This window comes from Lynx rufus, unplaced genomic scaffold, assembly GCF_022079265.1.
Source record: "Lynx rufus isolate CCGP_SWC_20201006 ecotype Redwood Valley unplaced genomic scaffold, mLynRuf1.p SCAF_32, whole genome shotgun sequence".
Classification (NCBI taxonomy): Eukaryota; Metazoa; Chordata; class Mammalia; order Carnivora; family Felidae; genus Lynx; species Lynx rufus.
Window position 1 is genome coordinate 4594763 of NW_025814848.1, and position 13082 is coordinate 4607844.

Below are 13082 nucleotides of genomic sequence, written 5' to 3' on the forward strand. Positions count from 1 at the left end.
CCCCCAGGCCCGGGCGCCCAGTCCTTCACCTGCCTCTTATCCCACACGCCCGCCCCTGCTGCAGGGACATTTATTCCTGAAGACGGACACTCAGTGCTGCCTTATCCTTGGCCCCGGGTCAGCAGCTGACAGAGGAAGACAAACTTGTATCTTATAACCTGAGGCCTGGGGAGTGCAGCCGGCCGTCCAGCGTGGCGTCCCCACGCGCCTCGCCCATGAGGGCTCCCAGGACAGATGTGCCAGGACATGACTCGGTGTGGGTGGGAAGGGGGTGAGGGCAGGTCACCGCAGGGAGGGGCCTTATGAAATCACCTTCGCAGCTGTGACCTCCACCCGCAGGGGCAGGAGGGGGTCAGGAGTCCCGTGAACACATCCATCATCCCCCAGCCCCCGTGACTCTCCCCATGGCCCTTGGCTCCCGTCCTTCTGTTTGCCTTAAACACAGGCTCCCTGGAAACGCGAGAGGGTTAGGGACTCGGGCAGCTCCCTGATGGTGACCTTTGAACTGAAGGGCTTGGGCTGACTTCACGGAGGCTCTCAAGTGACCTGTCAGCTCTCTTGCTTTTCCTGTCAAAGTGGAGCGGGACGCAGACGCATAGATAGACGCACGGGTGGAGATTGCAATTGCTACCGAGTTGTCTTCCGTACTCAACTTTACTTCCTTCTGCATTTTAGTCACGTCTGTTCATCTGGAGCTAATTTCCGCTTATCCTCTCCTTGATTTCGATGCGTCTGGTACACGAGCAAATGCCCTTTTCCTGTGTGTAGATCTGAAACGCCAGTGTGCACACTAGTGACTCTCGCCGACAAAAAGCCCGTCCATCCAAACCCAGCTGTGGCTCACGCCGGCGTGCAGTGAGGGGAGGCCCCAGCCTGGGCGCTGTGGCCTGTGGCTGTGGGTGAGCCCGCCCTCCGCACCTCTGCCGCGGACTCTGCTCTCCGAGGTCCCGTGTCCCGGAAACGTGGATGGAGCGGTAGGAAACCCGACAGCACGACGAAGACAGCCCGGAAGAAGTCTTTGGGAAAAGTGGGAGAATTTTCTCGAAAGAATTAGGTTGCAAGAAGACATTTGAAAATGGCATTTACTTCTGTTTTTCACCCCCCATTTTTGGAAACAAGAAGCCTCCGGTCACAAGCTAAGGCAGGTGAGTCACAAGCTAAGGGAAACAGGGAACATTCTTCCTACACACGCGCTCCTGGACGCACGTATGGCCTGTGCCCGTCACCGGAGAGCGTGCGCTGAGCACACGCTTAGCGCCCAGGACGGGACGCCGTTGGGGCGCCGGGGCCCCGGTTCAGTGAGTGCAGAGCGTGGTCCAGTGCAGTGGCTCTCTGGGGGGGAGTCTGCAGACACAGTGTCACAGCTGTGGGGGGCCGCGGCGTCTGGGAGTGGAGGCCAGGGAGTCTGCTGACCGTCCCAACAGCGGAGAATCACCCAGCCCCAAATTTCCGCCCACGGAACATGGTGACGTTCTTGCAAAAGGCAGAACGAGAGAAAGGGCCTTTCTGCTGCGGACCCAGAATTTCTGGGGGCGGACGTTTTGTAAATCTAAATGCACGGCAGGGATCTTCAGAAAATATGAATGCGTGGGAAGAATGAAAGGAGAGAAGGAAGGGAAGACAAGGAAAGAAACTTGAAAAGGCAAGAGGGGGAGAGGGAGGGAGAGGAGAGATGGCCTGCGACAGCAAAACGGGCCACAGCCCGTTCGTCAGTAACGCCGCAGTTCATTAAGTCTGAGGCGTCTTCCTTTACAAGCAGTGTTATTATTTTACACAATCACCGGGTGCTATCGCTTGTAAGGCACGCTCACACATAACATAAGGTGAAGGAGCTGTGACCAGGACAGCAGGACCCGGGAGGTGACGTTGAGCGTCTCGGGGATGCCGCTGGCCGTCCAAGGCTGTTCCCAGGCAAAGCGCCATTTCAGGGCGACAGCCACATCAGGGAAATTTCAGGCCCAGAATGAGACCTTGAGCCCTCAAAGGAAGAGCTTCTAAAAGTTGTTCTTAAAGAAGAAGAAAAATAAAACCAGAGGGAAGGAGAGCACACCGACTTTGGTCCCAGGAGCTGTAAACGTGGTTCTGCACACGATGCTGAGGGACGTCACGGCGGCAGTCGTAACAGGCCACGGCGGAGGCTGCGGCAAGACGCAGCTAAGACCCAGCGAGTAGCGCACGGCCGATCGGACCAGGAGGGCGCGGAGCCTACGCGCTCTGTGGTATCTGCATCACAGGGGAGGAAACACAGCTGGTAAATCCAAACTTTGTTGTGCGAGTCAAAGTATGAAGCACGACCACTGAAATAGAGATTATACTTAAAAATCAGAAAAAAAAAAAAAAAAGAAATTACGTTTAAAAATATACCTTTCCAGGGCGCCCAGGTGGCTCAATTAAGCATCTGACTCCTGATGTCATCTCAGGTCATGATTTCACAGTTCGTAGGTTCCAGCCCCACGTGGGGCTCCGTGCTGACAGCGTGGAGCCTGCTTGGGATTCTCTCTCTCTCTCTTTCTCTCTGTGTCCCTCCCCCGCTCGCTAAGAAAAAATGAAAATATTCCATACCTTTCCAACTAGTACATCGAATGAGAGGAAAATTTTAAAAGTGGGGTAAAATAAAGAAAAAGTATGATAACGAGCAAATTTCGATATTGGAAAAATTCAAATAAACCCAGTACTTGTCAGGGAATCCAAGTAGACCTTGTAATACGAGGAACGAGACACACCAGAGACGGGTTGAAAGTGAATGATGTGAATCTGTGAGGAAAATACAAAGCCCGACGGGCTGGTGGCGATGCGCCAGGCCGGACGGACGTGACAGAAAGACGCAGAAATGGTAAGGAGAGGCACAACAACAGCAAACACCCCAGCCAACAACAAGCCAACAACAAGCACCCCAGACTGACCCAAGAAGGTAACGATGGATCCCGAGAAACAGGAAGTGCAAACAACAGAACGAAAAGAACCGTCTGCCCAGGGTCTAGATTCATCGACCCCACAGTGAGTCGGAAGGAGTAACTGAAAGACCGGAAGCCGTCAAAGACCTTCTTTTTTAAAAAAGGTTTCTTAATGTTTATTTGTTTTTGAGAGAGAAGGTGTGTGTGGGGGAGGGGCAGAGAGAGAGGGAGACACAGAATCCGAAGCAGGTTCCAGGCTCCGGGGCCCTCAGCACAGAGCCCGACGCGGGGCTCGAACTCACGACCTATGAGATCACGACCTGAGCCGAAGTCGGATGCTTAACTGAGTCCCCCGGCTCCCCTTAAAGACCTTCTAAATAACTCACAAGCCAGAGAAGAAATCATAGTCTCCTGGAAACTGCAAACATTTACCAGCTCGTGCCCACACAAACACTGCAGATCCAGGTCGTAGGACTTCGCTAACTTGGTTGTGAGACTGCTTAGCTGAGCGCAGCCCTCGGAACCACACCCTCACCCCAAAGAAAACAAAAAGAAGGGAATAACAGACAGGAGCATAGACACGGATGGGCTGGAGTATGGAGGAAACATCGAGAGCACAGTGTCAGTACGACAGGTGAAAGCCAAATTATATTAACACACCTCTGGCAACATTGGCTAGACAAAAAAATTAGAAAGAAAAAATGTATTTGGTAACATGAGGCACGTTGTTAACACCTCGGCAAGGCTGACCTGGGATGAAAACCAGGGAGAGCAGGAACAAACAATGCCACCTGCACAGCAACCATGTGCCAAAGCTTCAGGGATAATCGTGAGCAGATTGATGTAACCAAAAGCTTTAAACCTTAGAGGGAATGGAAGAGGTTCCAGCACAGTGCAGATTTGCAAGATGACTCAAAGACTCATGGAAATATGATGAGACTTCCAAGCGTTAAGGAAAGAGAATAAATGTTCAAAATCCACAAAACCCATCCACGGCCGGACGATTATTCAGGTAGCGTTGACCAAACATTTAATGAACAGGTGATTCCTGACTTTCACATGTGGTCATCAGGATCTAACAAAAGGGAAACCTTCACGGCACCTTTAATCAGCCGGTAGAGCTTTGGTAAGCCATCCCCATATGCCTCGTACAAGAAGAGAATTTTATAGACCAATCTCGTTTACGAACATAGGATACAACCCTCAACAGAAGGTTAGCAAACTGATTGTAGCAATGCACTAAACAAATTTTAACGATTTCCCGTCTGAATTTTGCAAAAACCTCTGATCTGGGGTGGGGGTGGGCGGTGGGAATGAGGGTCGGGGGTAGAGGGAAAGGAGGGTCATGAATTCATACACGTTGAAACTGTGTGCTGGGCGTTCCAGAAATCTTATGGCTAAAAGTTTCCACAACAAAGTGATTTGAAGTGTGAGCCCAAACTTCACCACCAACATTGTTCATTCCATGAATGTGCGATTGGTTTCACAACGAACAATTTTTTTGTGTGTGATTGGCTGTATTAACAGATTAAATGAGAGAAAAACAACTATCTCCCAAAATACTAACGCTTCACACCATTTTGCAATAGTATGTGTGTGTATGCAGGGAAGAAAAGAACATTTTCTTAACCTAATATAGCATATCCAGCAAGAGTCACACAAAAATTGTGAGACACTAGAGGAACTTTCTTTACAACAGAACGGAGTGCTCTCTGACGTCTTTCCTCCTGCGTTCTGGTTGCCGTTTACCTGGTGCCGGGGCTCCCGGGGGGCACAGGGTTGCTGAAAGACAACCCCCAAATACAAGATTAGAATTTGAACTCAGTATTTGTTAGGGAGACATCTTTTCTCTTTTACACCAATTTCTTCTCCGCCTCCCCCCGAAAACCTTTCCTTCCATGTAGCATGAACTCAGTCACCTAACACTCCTTTCTTCATATCCCTTTGTGGCCCCAGGCCCGGCCCCCCTGGGGGGAGGCTGTGATGAGGTGGCTGGTGACACTGGAGCCAGGACCCCCCTCAGGGGCACGTGGCCTATCCAGCGGGCTCAGTGCTCTCTGCTGTTGTCTTGTGATGCTTAACAGTCTCGTCCATGGCCTTGGGCTCAGTCCGCTGGATGGAGTGTGAACAGAGGAGGCTCATCGTGTGTCTGTTCTGCCGCTGGCCTCCCCCTTCACATGCAGCCATCACGAGGCCCCCGGAGCACAGGGTCTGGGCGCCTGCAATGGTGGGGTTCAGGGTGATGTGCTCCGTCTCTAGCCCAGTGCATGGAGAGGCTTCCCCGAGAGGCACCCTTCCTTTCTCCGAGCTGGCGAGTTCTTGTGAGTCCCCTGCACTGGCCGTTCCAATAACCCTGAGAACCAGGACATGGAGGGGGAAAGACGGGGGTCCACAGCTCCCCTTCCTTCTGTCCTTGTTGGGGTGCTGGGAGGAGCGTGGAACCAGAGCCTTGAGGTCGGTCCTGTAGAACTTCACTGTTGTGGTAGGAACGAAATACGTAAGCATGTAAGAGCGAGACACACGTTGTGTAACTTCAGGGATTTGCTTGTACAAGTTACATACTCTCATATTTACCTTGAAACTGGAGTCGTACAACACAAATGGTAAACTTCGTTCTAGGAACTTGCAACCCAAAATTTCCTAGACTTAGGATGACGTTAAATAGCACGTAAACATCCTGACAGGTTGGAGGAAGACGGTGGAATTGTACAAGGGCTCTGCGTCGCTGGTTTGCCGGGACCCCCAACCTCAGCGTGGCCGGGCTCTCGTCCTTCTCCCTTCGTGTGGGTCCCTGGGCCCTTCCCGAGTTCTCTGTGTTCTGCTGGTCATCAGGTGGGCAAATGTGCTGACTTGGGGGTTAAAACTGGGAAGCCCACTTGTCCGCATATATAATATAATCTCTAATAGTAGCATTTTCTCAAATAGAGCTGATATTATGACCTATGGCTGCTTGGATTTTGACTTAGTTTTCAGTTGCTTCAGAACCTGGGTAGGAAGGGGAGGAATATTTGGGGCTCAAACAAACTCTTGGGCTGGTTTGGTTGTGTCCACTGGAAAGCCCAGAAGCCACAGATAGACTCTTAAAACTAACATGGGAGTTCAACAAGGTTGCTGGATATAAGACAAATGCATATGCACACACACACACACGAATGCACACACACACCAGCATCAAACAATTAGAAAATGGAAGTTAAAATTCCAATTTCACTTATAACACAAATGAAGTATGTAGAAAATATTAAAGAGCAAACTGAAAAATCTACTGAGATACATAAAATAGATGTAATATTAACTGAGGGGGGGGCGCACCTGGGTGGCTCAGCCGGTTGAGCGTCCGACTTCGGCTCAGGTCATGATCTCACGGTTCGTGGGTTCGAGCCCCCCGTCGGGCTCTGGGCTGACAGCTGAGAACCTGGAGCCCGCTTCGGATTCTGTGTCTCCCTCTCTCTCTGCCCCTCCCCTGCTCACACCATCTCTGTCTGAAAAATAAATAAACGCTAAAAAATCAAAAAAATGTTAACTGATGGGAAGATTGACTATCATAAAGATGGCAGTTCCCCCCAAAGTAACCTATACGTTTAAAGGCAACAGCATTAAAATCCATAAGAAGTTTTTCACAGAACTCGACAAGGTGACCCTGTGACCCACATCCACGTATCAGGAGCCCAAGTGACAAGACAACTTTGCAGAATAAAGGTTGGGATATTTGACCCATAGAAGATACTAGGACTCGCTTAAGGCTGTGGAATTTATTTAGAGTCCTGGTTGGATGCAAGAACGGACAGTGAACTATTCCCCCAGAAAGACAGTCTGGTACGTGCGGGTGTTCAGGGAGGCAGAGCTATGGACAGGAGCGTGAGAAGCTGGCTTCTCCCGGGGTGGGGGGGGCGGGCGGTGAGGACAACCACGGAACGAAGGCACTCGAAAATAAAGGGAGAGCTGCTTCTTATTTTTTTTTTTTCAACGTTTATTTATTTTTGGGACAGAGAGAGACAGAGCATGAACGGGGGAGGGGCAGAGAGAGGGAGACACAGAATCGGAAACAGGCTCCAGGCTCTGAGCCATCAGCCCAGAGCCCGACGCGGGGCTTGAACTCACGGAGTGTGAGATCGTGACCTGGCTGAAGTCGGACGCCTAACCGACTGCGCCACCCAGGCGCCCCAAGAGAGCTGCTTCTTATATGCACACATATAGGTACCAGTGGATTCAAGACTTAGGTTGGAAAGGCAAAATTTAACTTTTAATAGATATAAAGAATATCCTTATGATATCACACTGAAGAATTCTGTGAATAAGATATGTTTTTTTAAATTTTTTAATCTTCATTTATTTTTGAGAGAGAGAGAGAGACGGAATCTCTCTCCTGCTTTAAGAGAAAAAGGTCTCTCCCTGAGCAATCACGCACTAAGCACCACCGGCAGCCGATGAGAAACAGCCACAAATACAGGCTTGTTCTCCAGTGTTGTGTTTAAAACAACCGTCCCCAATTTCCTCTAAAACCTAAAAAAGCTGACCTTCCCCTTGTCTCTTTGGACTTGGCCTGGGGTTTACCATAGTTTACTCATCCTGAACTGCTATTCCGGAATCAAGTCATTTTGCTAATGAAATAACTTTTAAAGGTTGACAAACGAAAATCTGACATTACTACCCTGAGGGAGCATCGGACCCCACAGATCAGGGGCTCGGTCCCGGAAGGCCGTCCCCCACTTCGGATGCCAGTCTCCGGTCCAGACTGTCACCTGTGCTCCTGACCCCACCGGCTGTAGATCAGAAGTGCCCAAGACCTTCTTGGGTTCAATTAATTTGCTTGAGCGGCTCACGGAACTCAGAGGAGCTGCAGTTTATTAAGAAAGAACGGGACTCAGGAACGGCCAGATGGGAGACGTGGACGCAGGGCAGGTGTGGGGACGGGGTGGTGACCTTCCGCCCCCTCTCCACGTGCGTCACTCCCCCCAAATCCCCGCGTGTCCACCGACCCAGAAGCCCTCCAAACCGTCCACGGGGGTGATTGACGAAACCTGCGTGATTGACGAAACCCTCGGCCACTGGTGGTTGAACCCAACCTCCGCCCCCCCCGCCCCCCATGGAGGTCAGGGGGTGGGATGGAAAATTTCAGCCTGTAATCCTGTGATTGTTTCCCTGGCCAGCTGCCCCCACCCTTAGGGCTTTCCAAAGGTCACCTCGTTGACACAACAAAGGACACCTTGGTACTCTCCGCGTTTAGGGAATTCAAAGGGTCTCGGGAGCCTTGTACCAGGAACGCGGAGTGGATCTTACTTGGCAGAGAGGGAATTACCGTTTGCAGAGGAAGCTGAGGTTGCTCCTCAGCTGGCCTGAGATGGCGAGATTATCCTGGATTACGGGCTGGGCCAATGTCATCACAGGGATCTACAGGCATGCAAGAAGGAGCAGAAGAGAGAACACTAGAAGGACGGCAGAGAGAAGGACTCAGCCCTACGGGGCTGGCTGTGCGGGCCGAGGACAGGACCAGGGACCGCCTGCAGCCCAGGAAGCCGGAGAGGCAGGGGGACGGTCCTGCCCTGGACCACCTGAAGAGGGGGAGACCCGTTCTGGACTCCAACCTCCAGAGCGGCGAGATGATCTGTTTGTGGAGCCCCCCTGCAGCCACTACAAGAGCTCAGGTCCCACCTGGGAGGACGTGGTGATGTCTGTAAAGAGAAGAAGTTCTTGCCCCCCCGGGCGAGAAGACGGAGAGATGCTGAGATGGCTCTGGCCCATTAGATGCCCCTCATTACGGGAGGGGACAGAGCAGTCTGGGCGCGGTCGGCAGGGAGCAGCGCAGGACCGGGCTCGGTGTCGCGTCGCTGGGCGTGGGTGTGCGTGGGCCCCTGCAGAAGGCACTGAGCTGTGCTAAGGGATCTCCATGGTGATGGGCTGGTGTCAGCGTCAGTGAGTGAGAAGGAAGGAAAAACCGCCAACACGTTAACCTGTGTCAGATTCAGTTGGCGAGCACAAGAGGGACTGATACGCGATTTTTGCATTTTTTGCAGGTTTGAAACACTTCTAAATTTAAAATGATTTTAAATAGGAAAAAGGCGATGAACGAACAGAAACCAAGAGATCCAGCACCCACACTCGGAGCCCAACTTTCAGCGTTCGGGGGTAGCGTAAGGCCTGACGCTGACACACCGGGTTTGTTTTAACAACCGAGGAAGGCTCTAAGCGCTGTGCTATAACCGAAATCCGTTCGGGAGGGCAGAAACGGGGCAGGCCTCACTGCAGAGCTCGGCTCAGACCCCAGCTTCTTCCTGAGACCAGAGCCTTCCACGCTCTGGTGCTGCCGATGTGCTCGGGGGCCCGCATCCGCCTTGCCGACGTCCCGAGGCGCTGTGAGCGGGGACCACGGCCAAGCGGGCTCAGTCCGCGGTGCTCCCTGTCACTTCAGACAGGTGTGCACGCTTCCCAGCTGCTTGGCAATTTTCCGGTTAGTGTCTTTCACTTTCAAATACAGAGTAGAGAGGACTGTCCGCCGTATGTACCCGGCAGAAGTGACCGGAGCCGCAGATTAAAAGCGGAAACACTTCGTAAAGTGTGCCAAGTGAACATTAACTACTCATCATAGATACTTGTTAAAAATAAATAGTAGATGATAAACAGCAGCCATTGCCGACTGCGCTGCAAATCTCAGAGTTAATTAATACCTCTCTTAACGCAAATAGTCAACATCCTCCGGCCGTGGGCCTCTGAAAATCCTTTGATAAACTATCGTTTCCCCTAAATTATACGTATCAGTACAGTCTTCGTGTTAAATGGGTTTCTAACATATCTCAGCTTCCTCGGCCAATCAAGGGGCTGGTTTGGATTTCCATGGCCCTGGTGGGATTCGTCCTGGAGACACTTTGCGAGGAAGTGACTTTTCTTTTACGGATCCCTATCAGTTCACCTCGTCGCCTCTACGATCTTTTGGCGGTGAACTTACGATAGCTCCTGACCAAACACGTTTAAATACAAACAAATTCTGTCCATCTGCCAGACCCCCCGATCCTAAAATGCCCACTGTTTTGCACAGTGTGAACTTTGGCAAATTAAAAAGATATTTGACGGGAAGTAACTAAACAGAAGTAAAATTTAAATGAAATTCGACTCCAGGAACTCCTGCTCTCGTTACCTGGAGTTTGCGACTCGTGTCGCATGAGGTGAGATGCTTCCCCCAACGCCAGTCACACATCACTGCCAGGTTGGACATCTCCGATTTGCGGAGTGAAGCGAATCTCGAAGACAAACACAGCTGTACCCGAGCGCACCCTCGCAAACTGACTCCACACATCGTCACCCCGCAAACGCACCTGGGCGGCTACCGCGAGGCACGGCCTGTATGCGCTCGTGTCATAAACGCCCTGCAGACACAAACCTGCCATTGAAGGAAGTTCCCACAGTGCGACCCGGTTCAAAGGCGGGTAGTGGGGACCCAGGGAAGGGGTCGGAGAGCAACAGGTGTGGCCTGTCGTGAAGGAGGCGGGGCGCCAGCTCTCCAGGGGCCGTGGGACCACCCAGATGCTAATTAAACGTGGGGGCGGCACCCAGCGGGCTGGAAGGCCGGCCTCAACGGCCTCAAGGAGGAGCGCACAGAGCCGCTGTAGGAAGTGCTCTCCAAAGCTAACATGCCGGGAGAGCCAGGCTTTCCAGAACTGCTGACCGTCTAGTTCCTCCTCGATGACCAGTCGGAGCCAGATGTACTCAAGCAAGGGCGGAAATCCGTGGCCACGGAGGATGAGCCTCGTACTTAAGCAGATTAGCTGTGTCTCGCCAGGCATCACGAAGGGATTAAAGACGACGTTATTCATCACAGACAGCCTGCAGAATTCTCCCGAGCCGTGCGGATCAGCAGAGAGGAGGTCCCTCCGCCGTACGCGGGCATAGACGCTCCGGGGGCTCCGCGTGAACCCCACCGCACACGCTGCTGCCTACCTGCGTCCCACGACGGCAGCTGTCACAGTCCTCTGTCGGCTCGGGGCCGCTCTGGGACGTGCAGCCGCGAGGAGTGAGTTGTGGGGGAAGCAGAAAGGGTAGACTGTCCCGGGTATGAGATGCGGCCAGCATGACCTGTCCCCTGGGAGGAGGAGGGCGGCACAGGGGCCGAAATTTGAAACTTTCATGTGTGTCCCAAACGGGACCAGAGATGGTCGTGGGGGAAATAATTAAGGAAGATGCAGTGAAAGTACGTAAGGTTTGTTCCGTCTGTGGTGAACTTCCTCCTTGGTTAGGAGGTCACGGCTGGGGAGAGGTAAAGACGGAAATAAGAGGGAAAACAAATGGAACAGAAGGACAAAAGAATCTTCAGATGGAAATAAAGACGCTGATTCGAACGCTCTATTTCCGTAAGAACCCCGAGTTGTCTCCGGGGACAAGTGCGTGACTGGATGTGTCCTTGTGTCCTTTCATTGTGTGTCGCTGTTGGGTGGGTGACTCTGAAGGAGCCCGGGGACCCCCAAACCACGGCCGGCCATCAGCGGTGGGTCCGGTCACGCACGCACACGCCCCTCGGCACCCGCTCCCCCGGCACCTGCCGCGCCTCAGCCTCCTCGGGGTCCTGTCTTGGCCCCACGTCAGCGCAGCCCCCTAAGGGCCTTTCCGAACACAACGCTGCTTCCCACAGACTGGCCGTGCATGCAGACAGACGGACGGAGCTCCCACCCGCAGCCACCCGCCGGGACAGCGAGCCCTCCCCTGTGACCGCCCCTGGGGAAGCCCGGCCGGAAGTCAGCTGTCGTCTACAGTGACAGTTCAGGTGCTGAAGTAAGTTCTGGAACAATCAGCCCCAAATGCCTCCGCTCCAGTGACAATGACAGCTGTCCTGATTTCTGTCCCTGCTTGCACCTTGGCCAACCAGAGACCCAGGTGTGCCCCCCACCCTGCCCCAGTCACCGGGGCGCCCCCTTCCCCGGCCCGTAGCCTCCCCGCTGAGTCCTTGTGTCCTGGGGCTCCCGCTGCCCTGCCTGCCCTGGGTCTCTGCCCCACCACACCTGCTGCGGCACCGCCGACGGAGCGGCCTCGGCCCGGTCTTGCGTGACGGCCCTCCTTCATTTCCCCTCCTGAGTCCCCCCACGTGCTGGGCCAGCCCACCCCCGATGGTACCCCAGGACCTGTCAGCCTCCAGCTCACCGCTCCGTATCCCCAGCCTCCCCAGACCCCAGCCCTCTGTGTTTTCTCGAGCTGCAATCCTGACGCCCCCCAAAAAGGCCTCTGTTCTTTCGATTTGCCTCCTGTCTTCGGTTGAAGCCCCCCCGGGAGGCCCAAACCCGCTGTGTCCCCTCCTCACTGGTCCACGCGTCCCGGTGGGAGACACACGGCCTGGCCAACCCGTCCCGTGACTCGAGGATGGCTGCCCCACGAAGGACGGGAGACGAGTGTCCGATCGCCGAACCGTGCACCCGATCCTGTAATTGTGCAACGCTCCTTTTGCACGGCAGCGATGAGGACAGAGAAGAACCTGCCACACACGTGGAACCCTCGGCCGTCTCCCTAGGAAGGCCTGCTAGGGGAGCCAGAGGGGAGCCTGGGGACACCCCCCGAACACCGCCCGGAGGGGAGCGCTGGAGACGCCCCTGAACACCGCCTGGACGGAGGGGAGCTTGGGGACACCCTGAACGCCGCCCAGATGGAGGGGAGCCTGGGGACACCCCTGAACGCCGCCCAGACGGAGGGAAGTGCTGGACCCTCGGACTGTGTGCCCCATCTCCAGGGCCCCGCCTGCCACCTCTTGTGCCCCATGATGGACAATCAGACGGTCCTTATAAGATACCCTGTGCAACATGTTTTCCAATAAAACCCCATCAAGGGTGCGTTTGTTTGACGTCTTCTTTAGCTACCAGAGCTCTTAAGCTTGGGAGGCCCTCGTACCCGTGACGAAGCGGATTCCAGGAAGCACAGTGGGAATTCTACCCGGACTCACAGACGTGCCTGGATCTCTCTTTTGGAACAGCCTGCGTTCTCCGCGTTCGGCAGGAAGCGGCCCCTGCACCGCCTCGGCACCCTCCTAGGCCCTCCTCTGTGTTCTGAGATGTCACTGGGGCACCCGGGCTGCCCAGGTCATGACCTCACGGTCGTGAGTTCAAGCCCCCTGTCAGGCTCTGTCAGCACAGAGCCGGCGTGCGCTCCACTGTCCCCCTCTGTCTCTGCCCCTCCCCTGCTCGCACGCACACGCTGGTCGACTTTAACTAAATA